Here is a 17,265-nt window from a genome sequence, read left to right on the forward strand (position 1 = left end):
CGGGGCGGCGCGGCTGGGAGCGCTGGGAGATGGAGTCCAGCACAGCCCCGGGCCCGGAGCGCCGGGGACCGGTCCTGTACCTGCCAGGGGATGGGGTATCTCAGCCCGGCCGAGGGTGCGAAGCAATTGCCGGGCGATTATTCCCGGCCTCGAGCAGCTGTGGAGGAAGGAAGGGAAGCAGGGGAACGAGGGGCGGGCGGGGGGGTCAGAAGATCGGTGTGGAGATGGTCCGAGCCGGCCGCTGCAGGGGGAGAGCGGCGGCTGCTCGCTCGCAATTTCATTGCATTGCATTGCATTGCATTGCATTTCAGTTTTCTTTATTGGTTTATTTTCTGGTGTGGTTTGGGCAAAGCGGACAAGAGGGGCGAGAGGCTGAAGGGGGAGGCTGAGGGCGGCACGGCGCTCTCGGGTGTCCCGGCACTGCCGGGGGAGCGGCGGCTGCACGGTCCCGTCCAGAGAGGAGAGAGGGGCAGGGAAGGGAGAGCCGGGGCAGCCGAGCTGGGAGAGCCGGGACACGGCCCCCGGGACACTGCCAGGCGGACACTGCCCGGGGGACACTGCCCGGGGCCGGAGCGGAGGCCGGGAGCTCCCAGCGGAGCCGTGTCCCGGTAGGAGCCCTCCCGTCCCGTCCCTGCCGTGTCCCGGGGCGATTTCTGCATCCCGCTCCTGCCGAGACGTAGATTGAGCACTGCTGTTGTGTGGGTACAGCTTCTGGAATAATGGGACCCTTAAATCTCCAAATCAAGTGAATCTACGTTTTTCAAAGGAGCATTTGGTAGTGTTAAAGAATATAGTGAGATTGAATAAAATGCTTCGGAGCCCGTTGAGTTATTTTACTATTCGAGATGGCATTTAGGCTTGTGCTTAAGGCCAAATGCTTACTGAATTCTGTTATTTCAAAGGAGGTTAAGACCTCTAGATCTGTCTGGAATAGTGTTGCTTCTAGCTGTGGTTGGCAAGACCTTTGTCTTGCCGAAGGTACCAGAGATAAAGGGAGACGTCCTCTGGTGTGTTCTCCAGCTGATGGTAAGAGAAGTGCTGCCCTTGGGAGGCTGCGGAGGAAACGAAGCAATAATAGAGAAATAGACAGTTGAGGTGGAGTTTATTGTGTGCGCAAAATCTCTGAACTGCTTTGCTTGTATTTCTGTAAAATTATCACTTATCAGACAAAATCACTTCATTTTTTTTTCCCCCTCCAAATATTGCTTGGCAGCTTATTGTTTGGTACTTTCTATACATCAGCTAAGAAGTCTTTGAAACTTTCATTTAGGGACTAGGACAAGGGAAGGAAAGAAAAGAAAGCCTGGAGTTTTTCATAATAGTGCGCTGCTTATGAAGTCCTGTGAAGCACAGAACATACAAGATGGGTGATAAAAGCAGTGAGATTTCATCCCCTGCTTCACAATGGATTCCCTAAATTAATAGATTTCCATTATACTTGCAGAATTTTAAATAATATAGCCAACAAGACCTGGCTCCTGCTTTTTGTTGGAAACAGCAGGTGGCAATATAATTTCAAGCATCTTTTCAAAACTTTCTCATAGAGAAAATCATCTTATAAGGACTATAAAACAAATTTCACAGTCCATTTATATTTCTTTTTCTTTTAATATTTTGTTAATTATTAGTTGTTCCAGGCAAGTGATATGTTCTTTCAAAAAGCTGATAGTTGACTAGTGGTTTCAGAACTTGGGTAAAAACCAGTTGTGTTCTTTGTAGACAAATAAGACTATCTACAATACTTGTCCTGCATATGTGGAACTGGATCTTTCAAAACTGGCAAGTCTTTCAGGCATTTGATAAAATATTACGCAAAATAAAATTATTTAGGCAAACAAGCAGATTGTAAATTGTGTAAAAGGACTTCCTACATGGTAAAAAAAATTATTGATTCCATACTACACACTTGGCTGAATGTTATGAGGGCCAGATAAGTTCTTTTTTACTTTCAGACTGCCTTGGGAATGTCCTGTGTCATTCCCGCATTAAGAGGCCAAAGTCTAAAAATATCCAAAGTCCCTTAACAAAGCTGCAGTTTCACAACCAGCATTCCCAAGTCTTTGATTTATCATTCTAGAGGACTGAATAAAAATGCTTTCAGGCTACATGCATCTCTCTAAGGCTCATGAAACACTATACAAGCACTTCAATCACTCATTAATTAAACTTTTGAATAGCTCATATAAGCCAGGTAAGAGGATGAGATTTCAGTGGGAGGTAGGTGTTATGAAAGCCCCATCAGGTGTCTGTCTTGATCTCCAGACACATAAATACCATTAATATCTGGTTATAACTGACTTAAGAGAACAAGTCACATTGATTTTTTTCAATCACTTCCTCATGAGAACCCCACTCAGAATGGTTGTATCTCTTTTCTAGGTGGATAAATGGATTGGCACAATGATTAAATTCAGCACAGTCAGTGATGCCTTGTGGAAGCTGGAACAAAGGACTTTGGCTTGGAATTCAGTTTGCAAATGTATTTACAATGCAAATGCAGCTGAGAGGGTCCCCCAAGAATACATTTCTTTGGGGCTTGCATATGGAATGTAGCCAGATTTGTATTTGGCATTGTTGCTGCATGAGCAAGTGTTTTTTTTTAAATAGTTGAATATTGCTAGTGTGGTTTGAGTCCATTAATTTCTGGTTTTTAACTTACTTTTGGAGGAGGGGATTCTAAACCTTTTCAGAGCTATATAACTTTCATAGAAAGTGTGTCCTTATACCCTACAATATCAGAAATCAGATTTCAGGGCAGAAATCATTATCCTTCCTCTTAATACTTTTATGTAGTTTCTGTACCCAGCCATTGCAGTAAAGGAAATCAGGAGTGTCCTTAAAGTTTCAAATTCATTTGTAGCTTTCAGGACTTCTGGAGTTAAATGGGAAACCTAAACAGCTTTGGCCTTGCTTCCAATACATTTTAGATAATGCAAATGGAAGTTTTTAGACTTGTTTCCTTGATTGCTTCCTGCGAAAGCAACACGATGAAGAGTAACTATCAACTGAATGCAATCAAATGCTAGCATGAGATGGTGTTAATCTTTAGCCAGCAGGCACTTGATGATTAATGGAATGAACGTGTGATCTGTGTGCCAAATAAACTGAGTGTTGAAATTAAAAAAAAAGTCTTTCTTTAAAGAAAATAATTTGCTTTTGGATACTCGAATTGATACAGGACTGCGTGTTCTGATTCTAAACTATAATTCCAAACGGGCTTATGTGATGTCCATAAACTAGTCCTTATATCTGATGTCATAGATTACTACATACTGAGAAGTTTATGAACAGTAGAATATTTCTAAAATATATTTCTCTGTAGCAGAGGAATTCAGTTTCTGAAACCTGCCTTTGTGGCCAAGCACTGTGCAGGCCATCCATACCACACTTGTGTTCTCAGTGTGGGGTTTTGCACATTTCCTTCATACAGATGGATTTAAATGATAGCCGTGCTTGAGATTGTGTTTGCATAGCTTGTTCTGTGGAGTATTAATACTTTTATATTCTCAAATATGCACAGTTTAGACCACCAAGAAGCACATAAGGAATGTAAAGAAAGTATGTTCTACCTGCATCATTAAACTGGGAGGAGAGACTTGGGAGTAAACAACCCAAATTTATGTAAATTGAAACCTGCAGCAGTCTTTTCCTTCCATAACATACAAATCCATGGGTTTGATTGGGCTGCAGTCACATGGATGAGTGGTAAAAATGGCTGTTGTTCCAGTGGAGTCGCACCATATCAGAATGAAAAAATCTTAATTTCCACTTGAGATAAAAGCTTCAATTGGCTGCTTGGGCTCTATAGCATTTGCCATAAGTACTGGTGAAGTATTTTGTGTATTTGTGCATCTCATGCACACCTAAGAATGGTAACCTTTGCACTCACTTCTGTAGGAATTATTCAGAGATGACATAACTGGATCTTTCCCAGAAAGGTTACTCACTTTTTAAAGCAAGCCTGCTTCAAAAGGACAGGTGTGGTAGCTGCAGATCTGTTTGTGCACAGCACTTTCAAATTGCACATAGCCATAGTTCTCCTCACAGCCAGTTCCTGTGCTGTTTCTTCACGTGGAAATTTTAATTGAAAAAAAAAATCTGAAATCCATCACAAAAACTCTTTCAATGTTTATATGACTAAAAAGGACTTGTATGTAGAGTTATGATAGAAGTGGTATCAAGTGTAGAAGTAGAACTTATGTATGGTAAGGCAAAAGGCTATCAAGGAAAGAATGTGCTGCTGTCTTGAGTTAAGAATGTGAGGGGCTGCAGATTTTTCCCAAATTTTCTTTCTGCATTCTTACTAGCAAAGAAGCAAAACCTCATGGTCCTTTACTGTAATACAGAGTGACTGTCAAAACATGAAGTTGTCATGCTCCTTACAAATATATTTCTCAAGAGGTGTTGGGAAAGAATAAATTTTGCACCAAAATAACAGTATTTTCGGGTAAAGAGAGATTAGAGTGCTATTTATATAATGCTAATATGTACTGTCAACTTTGGATTAAAAAAAAAAATTAAATTAAAAATTATCAGCTTATTAAATGGGGATGGACAAGTGTTCCTCTGGAGCAATGCATCATTTTTTTCCTACCCCTAAAAATATATTTTGATGTAGTTTATAATTAAACACTATAAAAGCAAGGATTACCACTTAACATTTCATTTTTGTCAGAAAAGCATCTCCTGCAAAATACTTACAAATGAGTCTCTTCTGCAGTCTTGACTGAAATGCATTATGCAGAAATCTGACAACTGCTCAGTACAATTTGCAAGCTGCAGAGAATTCAAAATAGTCTTTGATGTCTAGGCAGAAATTCACTGTACAGCAGGGAGTTTAGGTTGGTTCTCTGCATTTTATCAGCCCATGTTGTGTTTAATTAAGACATGGCAAGCGTCTCAGGATTAGCCTTTGACAGCTCAGAGCTTTTGCTCCAGGTTAATAAGCCTGATTTTTTTTCCCCTCTCCCATTTTTCCCCTTCATAAAATTCCAACAGGCTGTCAAATCTTCTACTGCTTTTTCTGAAGGAGCCTTATTTTGGACAGAGACATCAGATTGGCACTGGGAGTTTTTCAGCTTCATGCACAGTAACTGGCCCATGTGGGCTGATGAGATTGTATTACATAGGAGCAGTTAATGCTATAAAATTAATATCTCACAGTAGATGTAAAATAAATGTCCAATATGAGGACTGAAGAAACTGTCCTCACGAGAAATCAATCAGTATGGATTGGAATATACACCAATAAAAGTCAAGTGAAAAACAACAGGAACCTTAGCAAGAACAGCAAAAAATAACCAAATAATTGAACTAGTAATGATGTTTGTTTGTTATTGTTATCAAATATTAATGATTTTCATGAAACCTGGAAAAACTGTGGTAAATCAAATACTAATAAAGTAAAACTGGTTTTTAGTTTAAAAATTAAGAATGTTGTCTTAAAGAGACCAAAGGAGAGAAGAGGGAGAAACTTAAGTGCTCTGCATACAAAAAATGGGTCAAGCCACTGAATTTTTCTGAGCAAGCACTTGATCAAATCTTATACCTTCCCTCTCCTTTATTCTGCTTTTGTATGCATACACTTTTGAAGTGCAACTTACCTTAAAATGTCCATAAATTAAAAACTCCTAAGATAAAAACAACTATATCCATTCAATAGGAAATGTTCATCAGAGCTTGGACAAATCATTATGCAGAGAACATTCTAGGAGAAAGCACTGAAGCAATCAAACTTAAACCAGCTGCAGAAATAAAAAAGAAAATTATAGCTTTGGCAAATGAATGCTAGTAATTATATTTCCATCACTTTGTATTATATTGTTTGTCTTCTTGGGATAAGATTGAACTTATTCAGTCTGAGCCATTCTGATTGTTAGAACTTGGGCAAAGGGACTGTTCAAAAGAAGCCCTGAGGGAAAGCAAAACCATGTGTTCACATTGCAATGGATCATATCTGAAAAGTGAAAGGTGTGTTCTGAGCTCCTGGTGCTTCCTCTGTTCAATTTCTAAAGCCAAATTTTCCAGGGATTTTACGGTGGACTCAGCACTGAGTTGCAGAGCTCCCTCAGCTTGGGAAGTGAGGGTGGGTATAAAGGGGCTTATTTTTGTGCAAGAAATAAATGGAGCCCTGACAGTATGTACAAACAAATATTTTTTTCTCCAAAAATGAATGTTTGCATGCTTTTTTAAAATTTCTGACTGAGGGGCAAGTACAGAGATGCTGCACAAGTTAAAGTGGTCAGTGAAGGTAAGTACAGTAAGTACAAAGATTACACTACATTGTAACATGATTTAGGAAAATAATTAATATACCCTTGTGGTGTTTGGGGAATATGGGACTATTTTGTGTATTTAAAAGTTTTGTTGAGATCACCAATCTACATTAAAGTTTATTTGTCTGATAAAAGTAGGGAAATACATCCATGGGCCACAGGCAAAAATGAGCCTGTGGAGATCTTTGCCTAAATCATGCATGAAAAAAATAACCAAAGCAGTAATTGCAGTTTCAGCTGAGTAGAATAAATAATTGCAGAAACTGATTTGGTTAAAAACCATAAACTACACTGAATCCTCCTGCCTGATAAATTTAACAATAGAAAAAGGCTTTTAGAATTGGAAATATTTTGCTTTTATGCTTATGCCTTGTTTTTAACCTGTCCAAACCTTAGGTATAGCTGAAACAGAAAATGCAGCATAATAGAGTTTTAACAAAAAGGGAAAGAATGACCTATGGTAATGTAATGCTTCCTGTCATCTTTTGTATGAGTGTTCCATTTTGTCAAGTTTTCTAAGCAAAGCTCTTTAACTGTAAATTGCTTCTTAAACCAAGTTAGGCTTGATCTTGGATATATTTCAAAATAATTTAAATAAATCTCAACAAATGCTACTTGCTGAGTATTATCATTTTCATTAGTGCTTTAGAATTTCTGAGCATGTAAATTAATTTAGTTGTAGTCCTTATCAGTCTTTGAAGAGAATGTTAATTATATTTGGCAATAATTGTTTTGCAGAAAATTGGGAAATCAGCCTGGATCTCTTGAACAGTTTATGATTCAATCCCACTTCATGAGTAAGCTCTGCCAACTGTTTTGTTTTTACAATGAAAGCTTTATATATGTGGGGGTGTGTATACACATGCATACATATATTAAATATATATAAATATATGGAGTTCTTATAAGCATGCTTACCCCAAAATATAAGTATTTACTGTATTTCTTTTCTGAAAGCTTCACACTGTTGAATTAGATAAGCTTGAATAGGAAGAGATTGGGACACCAGTAATTCAGGATATTCTTTCTGAATAGGCAAAGGAGCTTTATTAAGAAAAAGAGATAAAACTGTTGTGCCATGGCTTTCAAAAATGTTCTGTGCTTCTGCAAAACAATTATTTCCAGATATAATTGACATTCTTTTCAAAGAAAAAACATTTATCTGGCTACTGCAGGACAAGCCTGACCGTGGTGATGACAAGTGTGACGTGGAGCCATCGTGTTCTGGAGCTCAGGTCAGGCTGGAGCTCCTTCTGCAGGGAGTTCCTTTTCTGTCCTGCTGTAAGCAAGCGCACATCTGATAGTGCTGCTGTATTATATTCTGAGACAAATGAAATCTGCCAGCCATTATTCCAGTATCTACAAGTAATTGCTTCATACTTGGACAAATCTTTATGGGTTATAAAAATTACCAGTTTCTGAAAGGGAGTTTTGTAGTGCTGTGTCATACCTGGGTTTTTAACTGAGTATGCTTTCACAACATGGGTAATTCAGAAGTGTACATTATTGGATCATAATCATAAGAATGACTTGAATTCTGTCACTTTCATGTACACTAAATTGAAAATAACTGGGGTCTAAAAGGATTATTGCCAGACCAATGAATGTTTCAGAAAAGGAATCTGTATCTGGAAAGCTGCAAGAGTAGAGGCTGCACACTGACACGGGAATGACCATTTATGTTTCTAATGGTCATTACAAATATTTTTCCTGAGATTTTGGATGATTATTCTTAGCCAATTGTATGTCTGTGAGTGCTTTTTGACTTATATTTTGGGAGTTAAATCACAGAGCTACATATACTGTGTGCTGCTGCTATCCTGTCAGAAATGCTCAAATGGAATTTCCAAAGATAGCCTGTGAAACTGCCCTATGGCCAGGAGCTCAAACACTCTGCTTGCTCTTCCTGGATAATTGGGGTGTAACCTCTTCCCTCCCTACTTCACTTTTCCTTTTGCAAAAAAGACCAGTATTAATAAAGAATTTGATAAGGTTTTTCTTCAAATATGTTAGATTGTACTCTAAATGGCATCTCCCTTTCATAGCATGTACACTGCTCTTGTTTCCAGTAGCACACAAAAATGCAGTTTCATCTCATCTCTATGGCTACGTGGCATTATGCAATGTGACTTTTGAAAAATTGTAATTTGATTTTTTTCAAGGTAAATGAATTCTTTTGTTCAGTCTCAGGGAGAAGTAAAATACTGAAAATAATAGTGTTAGAAAGGCTACATGGCTGTTCATGTGTATGATATATAATATTTCATAAATGATTTAAATAATTGGCAGGAGTGAAGCTTTGCATAATATCTCCTCTGGAAGGGATTCCTTACATAGAACTTGCTTTATACATATCACCCCTGATAACTGCAGTATAGGTGGGGTGGTTGTCTGAATGATCTATGTGTGTGTGTGTGTGTGTGTATATATATATATATATATATATATATATATATATATATATACAGAGAGAGAGACATAATAGATAGAAGGGACCTGTTGCTGTGTCTTTTTCACTTCCATCTCTTCCCTTAAAAAAAGGAGTTACTGTGTTTTCTTTTCTCATGCTAAGGAAATCAGCAACATAGAGCACTTCAGATCTCTCTGATGAACTTTCTATACCTGTGAAGTTTGAATAAGCCAAATAACACCACCATGGGATTAAACTAAATTTTAAGGCCACTTGGGAGATCATAAAATGCTTACACATTTAACTCTTGGTTTGGTGAGTAAAACGATGATGTCTGTGACAATTAGAACTTTATGTCATGCAAAATTTTAAAAAGGAGAAAAATAGGGGCAGTGGGACTGTTGAGTGCCTCAAGGGCTGAAGCTTCTGAGCAATTTGTGAGGAATTGATTTATGAGAGTTCCAAGATCAAAATACAGGTGCTTCAGAAACATCTATTTCTGTCTTCCTAATAAATATGATACAGCAAAGAAGACTTTCTCTTCCCTCCTTCCATCTGTGTTCTACAGCCATCTGTTATACTTTATCCCTGTTTAGATTGAAAATTTTCCTGATTTATGCAGTGTTTGTATTTACAAATTAAACAACCAACAGGCTGCATGTGACAGAAGCTGTGGGACCCATGGATTTCACTTGGCAGGAGTGCCCCTGTTACAAGAGTCCGTTTTTGTTCTTGGAGTTGTTAAATTCTGGTCTCTAACGCTTATCACAAAATAACTAAGAAAAAGCACAGTTGCACTCTGCTGTCCTTAGGACACACCACCTCTGAATAATAGCAGATTGTCCAAAGGATGTCTGGAAACAACTGAGTGACCAGAATGGTAACACTTCCTAAAATATAACTCAGGCTTATCAATAAATAGATGTTTTTTCCTCTGATGACAAAACCAAATGTCTGTTATTGTATATAACATATAGATGCTCTGTAGCCTTTGATGAGTCTTTAATTAGACACAAATGCAATTTTAAACTAAAATTACACAAGCTTTTATTTTAGATTTAAAAATGCTATTTGATCTACTACAAATTTATCCAGTCAAGTGTATGTCAGCACTTTAAAGATAATGATGTTCCTTTTTCCTAGAGAGATATGTATTTAATAGAAACAATAATTTAGATATATGCTTACTCAAATTCTGACTAACAAACAAGTTGAAACTGCAAATAAATAACTTGGGAAAGATAAAAATAGCTCAGAAGTATCCTTACAGTGTTCCTATGAAATATGATTGCATCAGGAGAGCAGCAGAGGGAACAGCATATAAAAATGAAAATAATGTTTCAACAATTTATGGGGTTTTTGATAGCTTCCCTTCAAAATCAGACCATGAAAAGACCATGTCTTCTGAAAAGGGGGCATCTAATGATGAGAGATTGAGTAAAACAGATGAATCTTTAGTTTATGTTTCTGCAATAAAAAATACCACTGATAGTGCTAGAAGAGTGCTAGGAAACAATCTGGATTTTGAGTATAAGAACCGTGCAAACTTAGGGATACTGGTCCACCTTGGGTTCTACAGTAAGAAGAAAATTACAATCTCAGGGATAATACTGTATCCTAAATTCCATCCAAACCTCACTAGCAGAGGGCATTGGTGTAGGCATCATCATCCCTGTACTTGAGGTGCTGGCCATTGCTGCACCTGGGCTAGTAAAAAGTACTTAATCAGTAACTCCGTAACTTCCACTAATTCTGGTATCTGGTCCATAACCACAGCCATAATTCCATTGTGACATGGAGATTTTTTCTTCTACAAATAAAAATTCTAATGATTGCAGTACTTTATTCTGATCTTTCCCCCACCTCTGTTATTCATATCTTCCTTAGGTTTTTTTGCTCTACTTGTGTCTTAGTCATTTCTACACCTCTGAAAGCATTCTGCACTCCCAGCTGCTCTGCCAAGAGAATCTCTAAGATCTACGCTAATTACATGGGTGGGTTTGGTGACCACAGCTTAAATTTCAAATGGCAATATGCAGATCTTGAATATTTTCTGTTCTATATCAGAGCTGCATGATTTTGGAACACCTCAGTTTGAGCTTCAGTAGCGTACAGGATTTGTCTTTTAATAACTCAGTGTAGGAGAACTGCAGTACCCCAACCGTCTGCTTTCTGCTGAACTCCCTGAAGTAGCCAATTTTGTCTTGCAGACGTGGCTGCTGCACATGCTGAGTGCTGATTGCAAGTATTATCTTAAGAGAATCACTTCTCAATATTTAGGAACGTGGCTCTTCTTTCAAAGGCATGCTTTTGGGCTTTTAAACCCCTGCTGGCTTCATCTCACCAGGAGCTACCTGTCAGACACCATCCTTCAGTTCCACAGCTGCCTTTGCTGCCGGCTGTGTTTATCAAAAAAAAAAAAAATGGGAGGAAGAAGAGGACTGGAAAAAACCCAACAATCTGCACCTTCTTAAGAAGCAAAGAAAGCAGCCTGGCAAGAAAAAGAAAACCTGTGTTCTAGTGCAAGCAGGGTCTGAGAAGGGCCTGAAACCAAGACTCAGAGCCTTTGGGCAGCCTAATCTGCTTTACAGAGAGCTCATGAAAATTGAATGCAGGCAGGAGCCCTGCAAGAAAAAGTGTAACCAGAATATTTCTGCCAGGCATTTTTCCTTGCCTACCAACCTTCCTTTTGTGTTAGCAGGTATGAAAGGACAGCTCAGTAATGGGTGTGCTGGGCAGGAACTATGCAAGGCCTTGGAGGTCTGGGGGGTTTATGTGCTCACAACCTGAACTCACCTTACGCTCCTGAGTACCTGCTGCTGTACCAAACTAAATCCTTCATAAGCCTGATCTTCTTTCTTCTCTTGTGTTCCTTATAATATATTGTGAATCACCATAATCTCTGCTCTGTAATGATACCACAGAAATGCTATTTCACTCAATATAATTGTAAACTATTATGGATTAAATAACTGTTAACTTCCAAAATACTGTTTTCTCTAGTTATGCTCCTATGTTCCCAACTTTTCTTCTCATTAAAAACCACAAAGTAGTTTACATTACCTTTTATTTCTAAATGAACCCTTCTGTCTGTCAAGCACAGGCCATGGAAATGTTTAGGATCCTAAAATTGCAACTGAACCTTAACACCAAAACCACGAATCCAATTAACTGCATAAAAGGAGCAGACAAAATATTTCCAGTGAGATAAGGTTTGTGCAGAGAGGTAATACATTTTCTTAGACCAATTGCTGTAGCTGCAAAATATTTCTACTAATTTTCAAATGTACTCCTCTTCATGGCTGCGTGGTCAGGGTATTAAAAAAGATTTAATGCAGGAAATAAAAATATATATTTGAAAATTGAAAATACGTTTAAATAAGGAGTAGAGCAATTTAAGTAAGTGTAAACAAGATGCAGAGAAATGTTATTTAAAATACTGCTCCTGTTACTTCTGCCTCCTGTTTTATCCCAAGGTCTCTCTGGTTCTTAATTCATGTTAAAGATGGTCATATACCATCTTTAACATGAATTAAGAACCTCTCACATAGCAGCAGCAGCACAGTGTGCTCAGGGATCAAGAAATCATGCTCTGTATTGTAGTCTGATCTTTCATGGTTTATAAAAATCTTTTAAACTGAGCTATACTCAAGTGATTAATGCATTTATCCTTCCCTTCACAGGCTGCTGCTGTAAAATATGGTTTGCCTGTCTCTCCTGTGCTATACATATTTGCTTTCTGATTGCCCTGAAGACTTCAGAATAAATTCCGTACTGTGTGGCAAAATACTGCTTTCCCCAACATGAAAAATCTTTTTGTTTAGAGTCAATAGTTCACTTGTATATAGGTGTCTGACATCCTGAAGGAGCAAAAAATGGAAATAAGCTATATTTGTGAGGTTTTCCATTGCTTTTCTCTTACCTTCTCTGTGGCTGATAAATGTAGTGAAATTTTGCATTGCATTGCTTCCTCTAGCTTGTAATTTAACAAAAAGAGTTTTACCAATACTTCTATTTGGTTCTATTGCCTGGCTTTTCCTGGGAGTTCTAAATCTGCTTCTCATCATTTCTATATTGCTTCAGCATAGATTATGGTTTTCTTCTGATTTTCTTCACATTTGGCAAAAGAATCCTCAATACCAATGCATTGACAGCAGCATCTATATTTCTTCACCTTTAAAGGTGAGTGAAGGATAGAATAACAAATGTTTATAGGCTTCATTTTTCTTCCTGTGTTTTCAAGATGTATAATTTACTTGAATTGCTATTTCAAGTAAGTTTTCTTCCCAAGATTATGTCTAAATGGACAGAAAAATTATGGGGAAATGAAAGTTGCTATGGTATATTTAATCCATATCCAGAACTGGTTAGAAACAACCCCTCCAGATTATTATTTATTTCTACCAAGCTTAAAGTTTGACAGTTTCCTGTGATGTTTTTGTTTGTCATTCCTCAATTGGACTCTCCCAATAAAGTCAACTAAACAGTGAGAAAGTTCACAAAAATGGACTAACCAAATTAATGATAATCACACGTGGATTTTTTTTTTCTCTAAGCAATACTTGATAAAGTGGTGACAAAAAAATAAATCCTTGAATTTGCAAGAACTTTATTATGAGAGCCACCTTCTCCCCCATGGCACAGTTACACCTCAGGCACAGTCATGCTCACGATCTGCACACCCTGAGTCTTGCAGCCCACAAGAAATAGAAGTGCCAGACTGGCAGGGAGGAATTCCTGTACTTTAGCAGCCATTTCATACCCAGTTGTAGGGAAATGTTATATAATTTCAAGCTGACAATTAAAAGTATTTCTCCCTTTTTATTTTAACTTGTGAGTCTTCTCATTTTTTTCTATATAGCTTAATAAAGAAATAAAAAGTCATCAGTTCAATTTAATGTTGACCTCCATTATTGGTACATGCATAAGTTCTTCTGTTACAATGTGTGATTGTGTTTCTGTCACTGAAGGCACAGATTGCTCTTAGTTAGAAAGACAATCAGCAAACTTTATGAGTGGAATAGGATGTAAAAGTGGGATTGGAGCAATGAAGAAAGCAGAAACTCTCAGGGGAGGAATGCAAAAAAGGCACTGCCAAGTTGAATCCTGGATCTAAAGCCTCCCCTAAGGAAAGTGCTTCATCTGCAATCATCAGTACTGAATAGGCTTGCTTTAAAGGCACATTTCAGGTTCTGAGGGGAACTTATTCATTAGATGCTTTTGTAGTCAGACAATCATCCAGAGAGAAGGAACTTCACCTACAGTTACATCTCTGCTAGTAAATGAAACAGGTTCAGGAAACACTTGGCACAGAAACTGAACTGTTGAATTGTTAGAAAACCCATGTTTTGGACTGGACAAACTCCCTCCAGCCCAGTTCTCAAGGATGTTCTGGAAACTGGCATCAGTTTGTGCATATTCTCAATTGGAATTCTTCATGGGAATATGCTGGTTTGGGAGTTGAGAGAGTCCAGAGGCACAAATCAAGATAATGCTCAGACATTTCTTCTTTATACCAAGGAGTTGTTCTACAAAAATTTAATTACATGTGCTTGCATTCATATGGTTTACAGGGCTGGTTCTAAGTGATAAAGGAGAAAAAGACCATCATCTCTTAGTTCTAGAATTGGTACAATAAGGGGACATAACCTCTTGAAGTCAAATCCTCAAGTAGTGGCCAAGTTTTGCTCAAATGTGGGAGAAGTCCTGATATTTCACAAAGTCAGCCTAGTAGATGATTGACATAGAAATACTGGTGAAAGGACGTTTTAAAGCCTTTATTTTAAAACCTATATTTAATCTTTCTTCAATTTTAAAGACCAGAACTTAAATGAAGTAGTCAGAATTGTTTGTGCTATTTGTTATTCTGTGTCACAGCACTGACAATCTCAATGACAAAATGGATATCCAATGGTTATGAGATCTTGTTGTGAGTAAAATGAGACAAAGTTAAGGTTACTTCAGTGAAGATTATGGAGTATGTGACAACTGTTTGGTTACTGAAACGTAGGATTCTTTGTCTAGCCTTAGGTTGTACATGAAATAAAACCTACATTAGCAGGTAGAAATCAAATGTTCTTGTGTTATCTAGGTTGGTTTTTTTTTTTGCATAGTAACACAAAAGTTTTGGATGAACCACAGATGCGGGAAAAGTGTTTTCTTCTTAAAGGCTCTGGGACTTTGTAGTGAAGAAGATTTCAAGATTGAGACAACCTGAACCTTTGTATCACAGATTTTTTTTTTTTTTACTGTGGAATTTGTGGAGGGTTTTTTTTATGTTTGCATGCAGAGGTGAATTACTGTATGTGTAAAAGGATCTATAAAACCATGTTGTAAATAGTTTAAGTTAATATATAAAATAAATCCAACTTAATTCTCCATAAATGTACTTTGTGTAATCCTGTGAAGTATTATAAAGTGGATATAATGTGTTACCCTCTCAAAACAGTCTAGAAATTGTCTCAGTGTGTCTATATAGAGTAACAGATGGAACACTATTAAGTCACCTTATTATAAATGTAACAGTAGTGTGAAGCTCATACCTGCTATGTAATGTCAGTTATTAGCTAATTATGAACATTTGTGGGAGCTGGAGTTGCCATCCATGGTCAGGTGTTTTGTATTTCTGCTTATTCAGTTGGACACTCAACAGAATCCACAAGGAGCACAAAAGAAGAAAGCAGCTGTAGGCTCAGTGTCACTTTCAAAGCAGCCATACAAGGCTACTAGTTTTATTATTTTCACATGATTCCTGAATTTGGTTAAATAACCAAATAGAGCCATGCTCACTGTGGAAATTTGCTTCCACTGGGGACTGCAGTGGTGGATATAGTTTAGCTCCCCCAGCTCAGGTAGTTTTGTTCTGTCCCAGTCCTCCCCTGCCACCACGTGAGTGTGATTAAGGCAGTGCCGCAGGCTCCAGTACTCAGCTGCTTAAAATTGGAGGAGATTGTGCTGCCAATGAAAGGGTCCCTCGCTGAACAACTGCCCTGTAGTTCTGCTGGGAAAAGGTGATGGGTAGGGGTGAATAGTCCTGCAGTTCCAGGGTTTGTGTGTGCCAGGTTTGCTGTGGAGGTTGAGATCTAAGTGGGGAAGGAGATGTGTTTTCTGCAGCTTGAGAAGTGAGAGGAGACCCTCAGCCGCCTTCAGATGAAGCGCCTCGTGCTGACACTTGTAAGTAAAATTTTAGTATCTGGATTTACTTTTCAGGAGTGAGGTTGGCATTTGAAAGCTTAATTCTTACTGAAAAGTTAGTTGGACATTAGCTCTGAAATGATTAAAAAAACCCCAAACCAGCATCTGAGAGTTTGCTAGTCAGCATTCATTTAGCATATAACAGACATCATGCATATTTGTGTGTACAATGGTGGTAGCAGTAATACTGGGTTTCCAGCCAGGAAAATAAAGTGCCATTGATAAAATTTAAAATGTTAAACCTAATTCAAGATGTTTAAGCTGTCTTTGCTACATACTGTTAAAAATTCCTGGAATTTGAATTTTCCTAAGAATTATTTTTAACTCTCTGAAATATGTTGTAGAGTTGGTGCAAATGCCTATTAATAGCCTTGTTTTGAGATGTGGAAGCTGGAGATCTTCTGTGAGATGGGTATTTTTACTATTAAGTTATTTTTGTGTTTTTGCTCTACTTCTAACTGTGATGTTAACACTATCTGCCAGAGTAGCTTTATTTCTATCCTGAATAGATATTGGCTGTGCAGTACACAATAAACTGCTAAATTATGTATTTACAAAAGAGTATATTTTCCTTGGGTTTTTTTTTTTTTTTGCATTTTAATACATTAAAATGAATTTATTAATGGCCTCCTCTGTGTTCAGGTATATTCAGGTAACAGTTTTCCATTCTTTGGAAAGCATGTGATCATGGCAATTAATAATAAATAAATTATACTAATAATTTTTAAAATCACTATAGCAGTCTTGGGTGGTATGTCACAAGGAAAGCAAAACAGAAGCTTAACATGTAGTGGAAACTATTTTGTAATTCAGTTTGATAGGTATCTGCAGGTGAGTATAGAAACTGAAAGGAAAGAACAGTCCATAGTTAATGACTGATGAATGCACCTTTTCTGTGGACTTGACTGATAGGGCCTCATTCTGAAATCAAGAGGAAATTGAGTTTTATTTAAATTACTTTTTTTGTTTGGAGCTTTTTGTTTATTTCGGGTCAAGGGTTTACTTGAATCTGATCACCACTTTTTTTAGTTCTGTACATTTCAGTGTAAATCAAGTTAGGGAAGCACAGAGGAATAGGGTGGGGCCAGGTTCAATGACTACAGCTGAAATGCATTTTCCTTGGTTTTTAAAGCACACTCCTGCAGTTGCTTGCTAGGAATTATGCAGCAGGGACCAAGCTTCTATTTATATTTTTAAAGAAATTAAGCACTAAAGAACATCCATCTGCACCAAAACATGAAAGGGAGCTGGCTGCTGCTAAAGTCTTAGTACCACAGGTGAGGAGAAAGAAATGGGAAGGATGAAGGGATGCACAGGAATTGAAGAAAGTAACATTCTACATTATGTTATTTTGAACTATTTATGCTTAGAATAAGTAAATAGGAT

General features: G+C 37.8%; 1 long non-coding RNA gene across 1 annotated transcript; it reads left to right on the plus strand.

Annotated features, from left to right (window-relative positions):
- Positions 1-22: 22 nt before the first annotated feature.
- LOC113459072 (uncharacterized) lies at positions 23-15,422 on the plus strand. The gene is made up of 3 exons (XR_012582230.1): positions 23-115; positions 7,014-7,072; positions 8,848-15,422. It is a non-coding gene; the product is annotated as an uncharacterized LOC113459072 (long non-coding RNA).
- Positions 15,423-17,265: the final 1,843 nt, after the last annotated feature.

The sequence above is a fragment of the Zonotrichia albicollis genome, chromosome 12 (assembly GCF_047830755.1).
Source record: "Zonotrichia albicollis isolate bZonAlb1 chromosome 12, bZonAlb1.hap1, whole genome shotgun sequence".
NCBI classification, from domain to species: Eukaryota; Metazoa; Chordata; class Aves; order Passeriformes; family Passerellidae; genus Zonotrichia; species Zonotrichia albicollis.